Source organism: Myotis davidii, unplaced genomic scaffold, assembly GCF_000327345.1.
Source record: "Myotis davidii unplaced genomic scaffold, ASM32734v1 scaffold168, whole genome shotgun sequence".
Classification (NCBI taxonomy): Eukaryota; Metazoa; Chordata; class Mammalia; order Chiroptera; family Vespertilionidae; genus Myotis; species Myotis davidii.
This window is the reverse complement of record NW_006383016.1, coordinates 8520330-8526329: the sequence shown is the minus strand read 5'-3', so window position 1 is coordinate 8526329 and position 6000 is coordinate 8520330.

Genomic DNA, 6000 nt, shown 5'->3' with positions numbered 1-6000 from the left:
CCGCGGGGACCCAGCTGCTCTCCAGGCCCCAGGCGCGGAGGCGGCGGAAGAGGTGGCCTGCAGCGGGGAGCTGGGGACGCGGCTCCTGGGCTATGGAATTGCGAATTCTCTAGTGAGTCTGCTAAGCTCTCATTTCTGGAAGATGGTCGCGCTTGTTTTCCCTGCCGGGGAGGCGCGTGCAATCTCCTAAAATGAACTTTTAGGTTAGGTAACGGTAACATTGGAAATCGGTGAGGCATCTACATATATCCCACTATACGTGTATGGTGTGTGTGTGTGTGTGTGTGTGTGTATACAGCATGTGGGAGTGGCATAAGAAAGGCTTGAAAAGTTTAACTTCAACTAGAAAAGAAAGTGAAGAGTTAATTTCTTTTTTTTCTCCCCAAAGGATATAACAATGCTTATACAAAATACTCTTGGCGTGCTGAGAATTCTCATAAAGGGTAAGATTTAGGAATTACAGGTATTTGGAGTACAATCAATGTTTTCAAATCGTGTAAGCGTTATTGAAATCCAGAAAAAGGGAGTCTGTATACAGAGAAGCAATATTAAAGAAAAGCCATTGAAATTACTTGGAAAGAAAATCATTTGACATTTGAAAAGGTCTGGATGTTATTTTCTGATGCTTTAGAAATCTTTTTAATCCTGTAATTAATAACAGCACAGAATAAGTTGCAGTTAGTAAATGAGGACAATTAAAATACCATGTTTGGAAAGGATATCTTTTGAACTACTCTTTGGTACGTTGCGCGTTTATTAAGGAAATTATTGTGACTGAAAATTTGTTGTTTAATATATTTGCTTTTTACCACAGATAATTAGTTCTTTTCCTTATAAACCTCTGTTCCAGTTTGGACCAATTTAATTACCCAAACACCAAGCCACTGATGTGCCTTCTGGAAAGCATTTGCATTTAAAATGCTTAATAAGGATATTGCATTTCCAAAAGGACAAATAATTTAGTTGTAAAAATTTCTTGTGATTTATTTTCATCCCTTTTGTTTGAATGAGACAAACCTGAGGGAGAGAAGCAGTTTCTTGGAGTAAGTTGTTTTCTGTGTGGGGGAAGCGCGACTGTTTGCGGCTGTCTCTGTCACAAACAGGTGCATGTGGTGTGGACGTCCTGAGTCCGGCCTTCGGTGTCAGGCTGCAGCTGGAGGGAGAGATGCGATCACCTGCACTGCAGAATGGACATTGTTAGATGCATGTAAGATTGTGCAGAAGGAAGCTAAGAGTTTTAAGTGAAGTACCAGTTTATGATTAAGAGGGAAGGTTTTTTGTTGTTGTTTTTTTTTTAAACTTTAGTCTTCCTGTTTCTTTTCCTCTGCAATTGAGCCAACGGACCAGCCTTTATTATAAAGTAAGACTGGCCACTCTTTGGCTAGAATGTTTGGCATATTGCCATCTTCTGTAAATATAATGATGGCCTTCTGAAATGAAAAAGATAATTTTATGCATTTGCACAGACTTTTATGATCAAGTGTTTTTTGAGCATTATTATGCCCTATTATGCTCCCCCTTCCAATCCCCCCACACATTTGGGGTATATTTGGACACAGAAATGTAAGCATACAGTTTGAATAATTATAAAGGCAGAGTTTATTATTTGTTATTTTTTTATCATATATTTCTTTATTGATTTCAGAGAGGAAGGGAGAAGGAGAGAGAGAAACATCAATGATGAGAAAGAATGATTGATTGGCTGCCTGCTGCACACCCCCTACTGGGGATCCAGCCTGCAACTCAGGCATGTGCCCTTGGCCAGAATCAAACCTGGGACCCTTCAGTCCACAGGCTGATGCTCTATCCACTGAGCCAAGCTGGCTAGGGCAAGGCAGTGTTTATTAAAATACATTTCATTTTCAAAATTGAGCTATTAGCTGTTAAAGTATGTATATACTTTGGGGGGACACCCTGTATTTGGGTTTAGGGGTTGTTTTTTTTTAATGAGTTGAGAGAGAAATATTGATGTGGTAGAGAAACATTGACCAGTTGCCTCCAGCACGTGTCCTGACTGGAGATCAAACTCCCAACCTAAGTATGTGCCCTGATGTGGGTATGTGATCCGAATGGGAATTGAACCCACAACCTTTTTGGTGTATGGACGATGCTCCAACCAACTAAGCCAGGGATAGGATTAAGGAGTTTTAAATCATAAAGTCAACCTACCATATAACCTGTTTAATTAACTAGTTTAGATGATACACATAACTCACAATTGTATTAATACATCTGCATCTAAGGACTTTTTTGGTTATAGTGCTGTCATTTCTTTTTATTAGAATTACCTCTATTTTGAATTTGTTTAAATATTACAACATATTATGCTGTAATTTACACCCGTTCAGTGGGGAAGGTGTAGGTTTTTCTTAAATAGAGATATGGAGAAATAGCTAACAAGGAGAGTCATTTGAGAAACATATGGACATCATAAAATCCTTCTGCATGTAGCATCTGTACCTTCTCATTAGTGAAATATGGTAGCTATGGACATTTTTTGATATTACATCCAAATGTAGCTTTTAATTTTTGCTTCAATGGATTTGTTTGTTTTAAAATGTAAGTTATATTAATGTTTAAGTTGGCAGGGGCTTTTATTGTTTGAAACCTTTCCCTTTCAATAAGGATATCATACTGAATTTTTATTGTACACATCCTCTGATACATACAGTTATTTCCTAGCTTATTACTGTAACTCCCACCTTTCACTTGAGAAACAGATAGGAAGACATATTGTTCTCATTTTCGGAAGGAGGCCGCACAGTACATCCAAGGTCACATACTAGAGAACCAGTGTGCAGCTGAGGATAACATCTATAGTTCCTGTATGTATTCACAACAGCAAACTGCTCTAGTGGCTATATTATGACATCTTCATAAATTTACACATTTCCAGATTTTTAATCTACTTTTTTTTTGTTAATCTCTACCTGAGGATATTTTTCCATTGACTTTTAGAGATAGTCGAAGGGAGGGGGAGGGACAGAGAGAGAAATATCATTGTGAGAGAGACACATTGATTGGTTGCCTCCTGCAAGCCCCCACCAGGGCCCTGGGCCAGGGAGGAGCCTGCAACCAAGGTACGTATGCTTGACTAGAATTGAACCTGGATCCCTTTGTTCCACAGGCCACTGCAGGGAATCCATTCTTTCACATCTCTCTGCCTGCACTGGCCCCACCTTATCAATTGCATACTGCTCTTTTATTGGCCAAAACGGATTTGAAGTTTATTAGCACAATTGTCAAGTTTGAGGATCATCAGGCTCACTGGTGAGAGAGCTCAGAACATGATTTTTAAGAAGAGAGAGTATTGACAGAGGACAGTAATGGACCATCCACACTAGAGCAAGCCAGTAAGGATTAGGGACACTATTGTTTTGGGTGTCAGGACACCCACCTTCTCTAATTTGCTCCGCTTCTTTGGCCGAACTTATGGTCCATGAATTATCTAGTCATTTGTTGGCCATGTAGACCTGGTATGTAGATAAATCAGAGTAAAAAAAAGAAAGAAGAGAACAATTTTTTCTTTTCTGGAGAAGATATTCTTATGACTTTTTCTTCATCCTCCCAAATTCCTTCTTCACTTCCCTCCAGAATCTTTCAGGGCAATTGCCCACATGATTTGAAACAACCAAGGTAATAGTTTTCTGAGATTGTATAGTTAGATTCAAAAGTGGAATATATTATCCAGGATACAGAAGAAAGCATTGTAATTTCATAGACATATATATTCTTATGCAAGCCCATATGTATTTCATGAAAATATTTTCAGCATTTTTGAATAAGCAGACAATACAAGGAGCTTTCTATTACATTTTTTGTACTGTTATTTTTCATAGGAGTGTATCCAAACCATTTTAAATATGAAATACTGAAAAAAAGTGACGATTCAAGTGTGGTTTGCTATTTACTATGATTAATTCTGTTTAGAGCCCCAAGGAGAGGAAAACTCCCATTATGTATATTCTTTGCTGCACCAGAGTATAGCATGCTGCTAGTAAGGTTGAGAAGAGTTAAGGTTGCTAGAAATGGTACTTTCTTCCTATTTCTGTAGAAGAAGGAGAAGGCTGGACTAGTCTAGTTTGAATGAAATAGTGATGAGTGGAATTTGAAATGGCCATTGATAGCGGATAAGACTTGGAACACTCAATTATCACTCAAGAAACTTGGTAGCACGCATCCTTGAAACTAATGTTAGTTAATTTAAGCATTATGTAAATGTATTAGAGGATATTGACTCTAATTATTTTCTATTATTTGGTAACGTGATCACAGATTGAGCAGCTTGAAACACACAAGTTGATTATCTCAGTTTCATTGCTCAGAAGTCTCCACATGGCTCAACTGGGTCTTCTGTTCATGGGATTCACCGGATGTTGGTCTTTTCAGAGGCTTAACTGGGGATAGATCTGCTTCCAGTAGATTGTTAGGAGAATTCATCTCCTTGTGGCTGTAGGACTGAAGTCTCCATTTTCTTTCTGGCTCTCGGTCAGAGACCACTCACAGTTTTTAGAGGCTGACTGCTGTTCTTTGTCATGTGACCCCCTCATAGGCACTCTTACAACATTTCACCTTACTGTTCAAAGCCAGCAAGGAAGAGTCTCTTGTTTTAGTATGATAACACAGACAGCACTATTCCTTTCAAACTAGAATAGTCCACATCTTTCTCCTTCTTCTGTAACATATAGGAGTAATACGACATCACCTTTGTCATTTAACATAATCTAATTAAGGAAGTAACATCCATCACTTCTACTATATTCTGTTAGAAGCAAGTCACACACACACACACACACAAACAAGAAAGAAAGAAAGAAAGAAAGAAAGAAAGAAAGAAAGAAAGAAAGACAGGAAGAAAGAAAGCAGCCCTAGTGGGTTTGGCTCAGTGGATAGAGCTTCGGCCTTCGGACCAAAGGGTCCCAGGTTTGATTTCGGTCAAGGGCACATACCTTGGTTGCAGGCTCTTCCGCAGCCTAGGCCCTGGTTGGGACTTGTGCAGGAGGCAACCAATCAATGTGTTTCTTTCACATCAATCTTTCTCTCTGTCTTTCCCTCTCTCTTCTACTCTCCCTAAAAATCAATGGAAAAATATCTTTGGGTGAGAATTAACAACAACAAAAAAAATTAAAAGCAAGTCACTTTTTCTACCCAAATTTAAGGGGTGGGGACTATGCAAGGGCATGACTCATTGGAGGTCACCTTAGAACTATCCGCCATATCGACTAGCTGATAGAATCTCTTAAATAAGTTATTTAACAAATGTGTCTTAGAAGCTACTCAATCAGAAACAATGCTTTTGATCACTCGAAAGAACCAATCTATGAGATAGTATTGCTGTTGCTGTGGCACACCAGCTTCTATAGTGGAAGGTGGGCTCTGCACCATAAGACAGAGGATTCTGCGTATATAATAATAGGTTTCAGTTGCTCCTGGCCAAAAAGAATGACAAATGTCCACTGCTGAAGGAAAGGAGAAAAAAAAATGTGAGCAAATGATTGATTAATGAAATGTTGACATTTTTGATGAGGATCAGCATGATACCATTTAGAGGTGGGATTGAATTGGAGACTAGCTGGAGTCATGCCGTTCCTTAGAAAGAAAACTCTTCTAGGATTTAGGAGAATGGTGGTAGTGAGGCCCTATTTAGGCACGGTGGTGGTAAGAATTGAGTAGAAGCATTTAAAAAGATGAATCACTAGCACATATGTTAGTCTAGGATTTGACTTAATTAGTTCCTTAATGTATTCCATATGTGAAAGATTTTTAAGGGACTGGTGCTACCAATCCTTGCAGGAAACCAGCTCTGTGATGTGGAGGCCCACAGCCTGGCCTGCCCTTATTTTACAAGAGGGAACAGAGCCAGAGACCACCTCAGACCTACTGTACATCTGTGGCCCAATGACTGTAGGGTGTTGGGTAGAGACCTGGGGGTCTATTGAGCATAGCCTGTTGCTCCAGGCACTTTGCAGGAATGACTTTATCAATATGCATCTCATCTTT